Raw genomic sequence first — 7,985 nt, forward strand, 5'->3', positions numbered from 1 at the left:
GTAAAATAATTTTACATTGTAAAATTGGGGCGAATTTTTTTTATAAAAAATGGAAATTGGCAAATCTATTTTTTGGAAAAATCATGGAAAAATAGCCAACCTACGAATATTACCCCCTAAAATTTTCCATGGAGACCAGTATTTCAAAGCGCAACAAAATATACTAATTTTTTCTAAAATAGGTTTTGGTCATTAACCTTGCAATACAGTAGCCCGGATTTGCAGTGAGGTGGCAGCCCCGCAGTGAAAGGCTAGCGGTGTGAACCATAGAGGTGTGAAGGTGATGAAAGTTTAATGAAATTAGTTTCACATCTTTGGAGAATATAGGATGGATGAACGGATTAAGAAAAAAAAGAGGTAAGTCTTTAAAGTAACTTCATTACATTATTTTGAAGAAAAGCTTGATCATAAATTCTTTTTTAAAGAGTAAATTTTTATGAAGAGATATGACTGTAATAGTGAGGGTATGTTTTGTAATTTTTTGGAGTGATAAGTGTTGTTTGGAGTAATAAGTTATTTTTTATTGTAATAAGGGTGAAGATTGGGATTCATTTTCGAAGGTTGATGTTTTTTAAATCTTTTAGCAAGGTGTGAGTTTTGTCATTTTGGAGCAATAGGGTGAAAGTATTTTGAAATTTGGAGTGATAAGTGAAGATTTTTAAAAGGGAAAGGTCATTGTTGTATTTTGAAGAAAGCTTTTTAGTAGAGTGTGCTTTTAGTTTTTGAATAGAAGTTTCTTCAAGTGTTGAAGTGGTCCCTGATCGAGTTCAACTTTCTTCCAAACCCATCATCAAGCCATGGGAAGAAATCCAAAGTAATCGAAATCGATGCGGCTTAGGATATGTCGAAGATGATAATGACTTACAAATCCCTGATTATTCAAAGCCCATTTAGTTTCTCAGTGCCATATTACTTGAACATATCACCTCAACAAGTTCTCCGCAAGTTGGAGATAGCCATCAATGCACACAAACTAAAAGTGCAGACAAAAAGAAATGCATGCAAACTCAACTTCTAGACAAACCAAAATGTTCTCATTGTTAAAGAACCATTCATCTGGAAGATAAGTGTGTTGATCTCCATACTTGTAGCCATTGTGGCAAGTCCAATCATACATCAAAGAAATGTTGCAACCAACGAAAGTTAGCCAGATTGAAGATAAATTATTCATGGATTGATCCTTGGGAATGGTCATCCACAACGAGATAATTGTATAGATTTTACAATCAGATTGACTCACACATATTGCAGCCAATAGTCAAACGAAGATGGTACTCTCATGCAGTTGAACGGGGGAGTACAACAGTGAAACTCTCCTACACCTGAAGGGGTGGAGTTTAGATATCAAATGTAGATGGTTGTCTTTCCTTTCAGCTGAAAAAGCGGGGAAAATGTCAAGGAAATTGACAAGTGGTTTTCAGACTGAAAGTCTCAACAACATCAGAGTAGCTAGTGGGCATCTTCATCACCCAGTGACCGATCATCATCAACAAATATGCTAGTGGGCGTTCATCAAATTGTGTCAGTGGACATTGGATGCTGTTTTCAAGCAAAGGACAGTTGGATCCTTTTGCAGCTTGGCACATGATGGAGTTTTCAAGCGACATTCAGATATGAATTAGACATGTAGCTGATTCATGTTCTCTTCAGATTTGGGTTTTTTCCAGCATCCATCTTTGGCGGTTTTTCAGACAAATGCCTTTTGAGGATCAACTTGAGAACTTGGAAGATGGTTCCTTGTTCGTTTCAGGTTTATCGTTGACAGGGGGAATGTTAGCCTCACTCTCTTAATAATCAATTAATAAATCCAAATATTAAATTAAATTAATTAAATCATGAGAATTCCTCAAACTAAGGATTCTAGTTTGGATGAGAGATTCTCTCTAACTAGCTCTCCTAAATTAGTGTGTATGTTGAGAAATTGTCTCAACCAAGTGAATCTAAGATAGACGAACTATCTTAAGACCACTTTCTCATGTATTTAAATGTATTATTAAATTATTTGAATCAAAGAGAGAGTTACATGAGCATGAGAGGCCACATGATGGCTCTCTACCTTTCCGCCAGTTTGTCTTTTGTGTGTTACGAATTTGATTATTGTGTGTTAATTTGTTGTGCATATGGTTACATGGTTGTCTGATTCTCCTTCAATATTTAGGAAAAACATATAAGATTATCAGTGTTGTATTTTCAATGTGTTGAGTAGTGAGAGCAAAGGGGTGAAGTGTGTATTGTCAAAGTGCTGAGCAACGAGAGAAATGAGAGTAAAGAGTGTGTTGTGAGACAAACATTGAGAGTAGAGATGAATGATGTGTAGCAAAGAACTTGTGTGAGAGAAGGTAGGGGGTTGAGTATATGATGTTGTGAGTAAAGGATAAAGTATTGTTGTATGATACCAAGGGAGTCTGTGGAACTCTAGAGTAATGAGGGAAAAATTTGTTTCTGCAACCAACTAGATTGGTATTTTTTCATAATTGTATATGCATCTATTTTCAGTTTGAAAATTATATGAAATAGTAGAACTATGGGAAAAGCATGTTGTACCCTACATTCACAAGAGGTTGGTGCATCTTTTGCAAGTTGGTGCTTGCTAACCTAAGGGGTCGATGAATCCTGTGAGTGGGTTCTCACAAACAAACTGATGTATTTAAGTAGCTTCTTAATTTACATCATAAACAAGGAATAATTTAGTGTTTTTCCCTCTAGGTTTCCACGTGAGAACACTAGTGTCAAAATTGTGTGTTTCTCGTGTGATTGGTTGTATGAACATATGAATACTTAAACTTGTTGCTCACTTTATTTATGAATGAATGCTCTCATAATTAACAAAAAATAAAAAGGAATAAAAGTATATTCAGGGAAAACATATAAGCATCTCACTATTACTGATCCACACCCCCCTCCAGCAATTCCTTATTCCAACAACATGATTTTTCAAATGAATTTTCAAGGAAGAGAGATGCACAATCAAATCATTTCCCTTGAGGAGAGAACTCCACAATTTCAAGAGAAATATCAAAATCCTTCGAAGAATAATGGTGTGGTTGGTTAAGCACTTAGGATCAGGCATCCAAAAGTCACAAGAAAAAATACACCTAAAGCCAACTAAATACAAAGAGAAAAGGTAAATCCACTATAAAGTCTTAAAGATATAGACAAGCAAGCAACTTACAAGTATTTTATCTCTGGGTGGTTAGGACCAGACACCAAAACACAAGAAAGTGAAAAAAGGACCTCCCTAAAGTATTTTGGGATGATGAGGGCCCAAGACTACCAATGACGGTACGAGAAGAAATTACGCTAACCTCCATACAAGAGCCTTTTTTAGTGTAAGTACCTAAGATTGCGAGGGCACCCTCCAGAAATAATATTAATGTGATACAATGTCTACCTCTAATACCATGGTAATTCCCCCCCGCAGTCACCTATGTGGTCCCTAGGAAATGCAAGTAAGGTCACGAGCTCGTAATCAAAAGCCGAGCTGAATAGTGATGTGTGTGTGATCCAACAAGTATGACAGGGGGTATCTCTCTTTCGCTATGTTCACATGTCCTCATGCTTGATTATTGTGTTACAGGAGCTTTCGTGGACAACTTAACAACATTGGATTTCCACTCGTTAATGAACTTCTATACTTTTTATTTTTAGTGTCCTTGGAGATTTTACTCTCCACACACCTATTCCAAGGTCCTGAAATGCCCTAGACTAGTTGATGTTACTATGACAAAAAGAAAAATTCTAGTAAATTAAAATTGAAGCGCTCATTTTAGTTGGCTATTGTTTACGACAAAGGGAAACGAAAGTGCAACTGATGGTTTTATGATGCAAAATAAATTGATAGAAAACCTACACTACATGGGAATGCAACACTTATTTTTCTTCAATGAAAGAGATTTCTACAAGAGTTCTACGAGAAGAATAATAAAGAAAAATACTTTTTATTTTTAAAGTTGGCACTCACACATTCAAATTTTAACAAAAATAAATAAACTATATCTATAGTGCATCTAACCTAATGCATACCAGTATATCAATGCAAGATTCAAAGAGAAATCTAAAGGTGACCAAACACAATAAAAAATGTAAAGGAAAATGAAAACAACAAAAATAAGTAAATCCCAAAGAAAATAACACTTTCGAAAGTGAAGAAGACATTTGACCTTATCAAAATAGTTTTCTGATTTTCTAAAACCCAAAATACTGCAAAAGAAAAAGAAAATAAAGCAATAAGACAATGATTTTCTTTTTCTTTTAAGGATCTTCAAAAACTAAAAATTCAAAAAGGGAAGCAAACCAAATATCTCAAAGCCAAAATTATGATGAACACCCAAGTCCACCTAGTCACAAATATTATCATGAAGAACATTTGCCAAAAGAATGAAAAAGACTCTGAAAATTAGAAAGACTTCAAAGAACTAAATCTCTCATTCCCCAAAAATGGGAATCCCTTTCCGAAACATAAGAAAGCGAAAGAAAAAGATATAAATTCTAGGTTACAAGAGAAGAAAAACAAAAACTTGGTTATCAACAAGTTCAACAACAATGGGGATTTTTTGTAAAGCCATAAAACAATCAGATACTTCACAAAGAAAATATGCAACCCCACTTCAACTACAAAAATATTCAAAAACTAAAAACCCTAGGTTGACACAAGAATTTCTGCAACAAGAAGAAAGACATAAAAAAAAAGTCATCAATGTGATTCCATACATCACAAGATCAAGAAAGCATAAAGAAATTTGGTCAAAGCCTCAACAAATTCAAGAAATGAAAAGTTTTCATTTTTCGAAATAGATGTGTGATTGTTTTTAAACAATTTTTCATATCTACATGATTGTGTGTGAAGAAACCAATTTCTACGCTAGTTTCTTTGAAAGAAGTTGTGTATGCACGTGACTGTGTATAAAAAAAACACATATAAAAAGTAAACTGAGGAAATATAAAAAAACAATGTTTGGATCTCAACGATCAGGATGAAAGACCAAATTACTCAAGGCTTCAGAACACTAAAAAAACTAAGAAACAACAAAATAAAATTCGAAATCAAGGAAAACAACCCTTCTAGAAAATACCTAATGGAAATCTGGAATCTAGTCGCCAATTTTGTTAGCATGAAATAACATCTAGGGCTAATGGTTGAAAGCCTTAACAGAGTGGAATAGATCAATCAACAAAGAGCACTCAATCCAAGATGACAAACACTTCAATTATTAAAGTTTTACTTATGAACATACCCAAGGGTCCTACGTTTGAAGATGTTCACATAGGGTCCAAACCTCATGCTTCCTCCAATATGTGAAGACGAGCAAATCAATCACAAAAGCATAGATAAAATATATAATTCAAAGTACGTGCATAGGAATATGTTAGACCATTATAAATAACAATTTTGAATATCTTTCATAACATGGCAACATATATCGGTAAAAAGACATGAGCTTATTTATTGATGAGTATCAGTAATTACATGATAGATACAACCTAATCCATCTATAAGGAGATTAAGCATCTCTACAAATGAAACTAGGGTTTCCTAGAGACTGGGAGTGCAAGAGGCATGTGAAAAGTAGACTTAGTCTAGGGGAAATCAAGTATAATGTTGATATCTCTCTTCTCTTATGAATTAGTCCTACCCAAGGGGTGTATATATACCACTTCAAATTGGTTAATTTAGTTAGGCCAAAGTTTCCTGTAGGTGGGCTCTTGGTAAGACCCATAAATGCTACCCAAAAAATAGCATTTTATTTTATTTTTTCATATTTAGAAATGCATACATGAGTATAGTATTTTGGGACCTACGTATATACATGTTTTTGTGTGGAAAGAGTCATGTATGGAATTTGAAATATGATTTTTAAAGATAAAGTCAAGGCTACAAGGATAAAGGGATTACAAAAATTCATAAAAGAGCATGAGGTCTACAGTAGTGATGAATGATGTTATAACACTCATCTTCTCCACATTCAATAATTCCCTTGAAAATAATAGTAGTTATGGTTAATTATGCATTGTGTCTAGTTTCCTTTGAACTATCCTCTCTACACCACATATCCATAAAATTACTCCCTTTATCGCATGTTCCTTCTCCTCTAATTTGGAATTTTCACGTTCCTTCTCCCCCTGAGGTCCACTATGTTGAGTAACGGGGTGAATCAATCATCATATTTTTCTCTTAAAAAAAAAAAAATCATACAATCACACAATAAAATTAATTGACAATTTTATATAGTGACTTTAAAGTGGAAACCCTTTTGGGAGAAAAACCACCAAACATTTTTTTTTATTGTGATATAAATTCAAAGAACCCACTTTGTTTACATTAAATATTTTGTGATCACCCAATCACGGTAGGGTTCAATCCCCTAATTTTATCAAGCACCAACTTTATTAGAGAAACCAACCTATTACTACAAGTTCGATATAATCTCTCATGGGATTTTCAAATTGAGACATCATTTTGTGTTCTCTAATTTAATTTAGAACTTTTTTTCACTCCTCACATGTAGCCACTTCAACTTCTACAACTTACATATTCCTTATCAGGGTCTTCACTCTTCTGCAATTACACAGATAGATGTCATATATAGTTTTGTCCTTCTCTAACTCACTCACTATTAGGGTCTACTTCTTCCAATTTGTGTCCACCACACTCTTCATTCTGACTCCAACACTCTCATGCTTTACACCTCTGTTCTTACTCCTCTACTTATATTTATTTTCATTCTAGTTGCACACCACTTGAGAATAGGTATTTTAATACTTCAAATTAAGGATGTATTCCTCTTCAATATAGTTCTAGTCCATTGTGGATCTCTTTTTGACACACCATTCCTCCCCTTTGGAATTACAAGAAGCTCAATATTTAATTCCATCAACCTTTCTTTTCATTTAAAGCTCCTCAATCTTTAGTTTTGGTTGAGCGAAGTAGCACACTCAATCTTATGTTGTGATTTCTACTAGTGGTTATACATCAACTCATTAGAAAATTAAATCTCACAGCTTGTGCCATCCTTCTTTGCCAAATTATCCAATAAAGTACTTTAATTCATAACAAGTTTCGATACCAATTTGTAAGCTATCTATATTCCTTAGAACTTGAGCTTCTTTTTTAGATGACTGCAAATGTGACCAAGGCTTTAACTAGAAAGGCACTCAAAACATGCTTTAGTTTCTAGCCTTGGTGTTGCACTCAAGCATTCCATTACCAAATACAAAACATGCAAACAACACATATGTTTAGGCCCAATAGATATGTTCACACCCATTGTACAACTTCAGTAGAATTTCAAGAATTCTACAAGAAAGGAGATTACCCACAACCATTGCCTACTGGCATAGCTTCAAATATAATGGCACATCATCATCTAATGTCACTACCACCAACATGGTTTCATTTTCCTTCCACTTGGCACTCTCCAAGAGTTTCCATGTGTCACATGGATTTTATCGACTTGGCCATCCAAAAAATCTAATTCTTCCTACAATGTGTCCCTTCCACATGATTTCATGTCATCACCTTGTCCTAGCCAACACTACGTCACTAAACATGTCATTCATATAATTAATTACTCTTTATGCATAGGGAATGGTTGAGTTTAAGCCTTTCCTTTTGATCACCTCTAAGAAGAATATCACGAGCACTCGAGCTTTTAAATAACCAATTGACTTCAACATCATAATTGGCTTGAATAGATGAAACATTCAGAACTAATGATGGGCATGAATTCCAAACCTCCTCAACACTCACAATATTTGTAAATTATCACATACCATTGGAAAGGTATTTCTGAGGACACTCCATCCATGTAGTTTGTAGGGGCATCTCACTTGATCTCATGCAAAGAAAGTTCATTCAACCTATAGGCCATTGAGTCATTCATCCACCATCCATAGTTATAATATTTTTAAAGATTTAATAATTATTCTACTACTATGATGGTTCTTTTCCAGTGACCAAAAAAACCAACATAATGCTACTCTTGACA

The sequence above is a fragment of the Pinus tabuliformis genome, chromosome 3_2 (genome assembly GCF_031772625.1).
Source record: "Pinus tabuliformis cultivar Carrire ecotype Pingquan chromosome 3_2, CPIR1, whole genome shotgun sequence".
NCBI lineage: Eukaryota > Viridiplantae > Streptophyta > Pinopsida > Pinales > Pinaceae > Pinus > Pinus tabuliformis.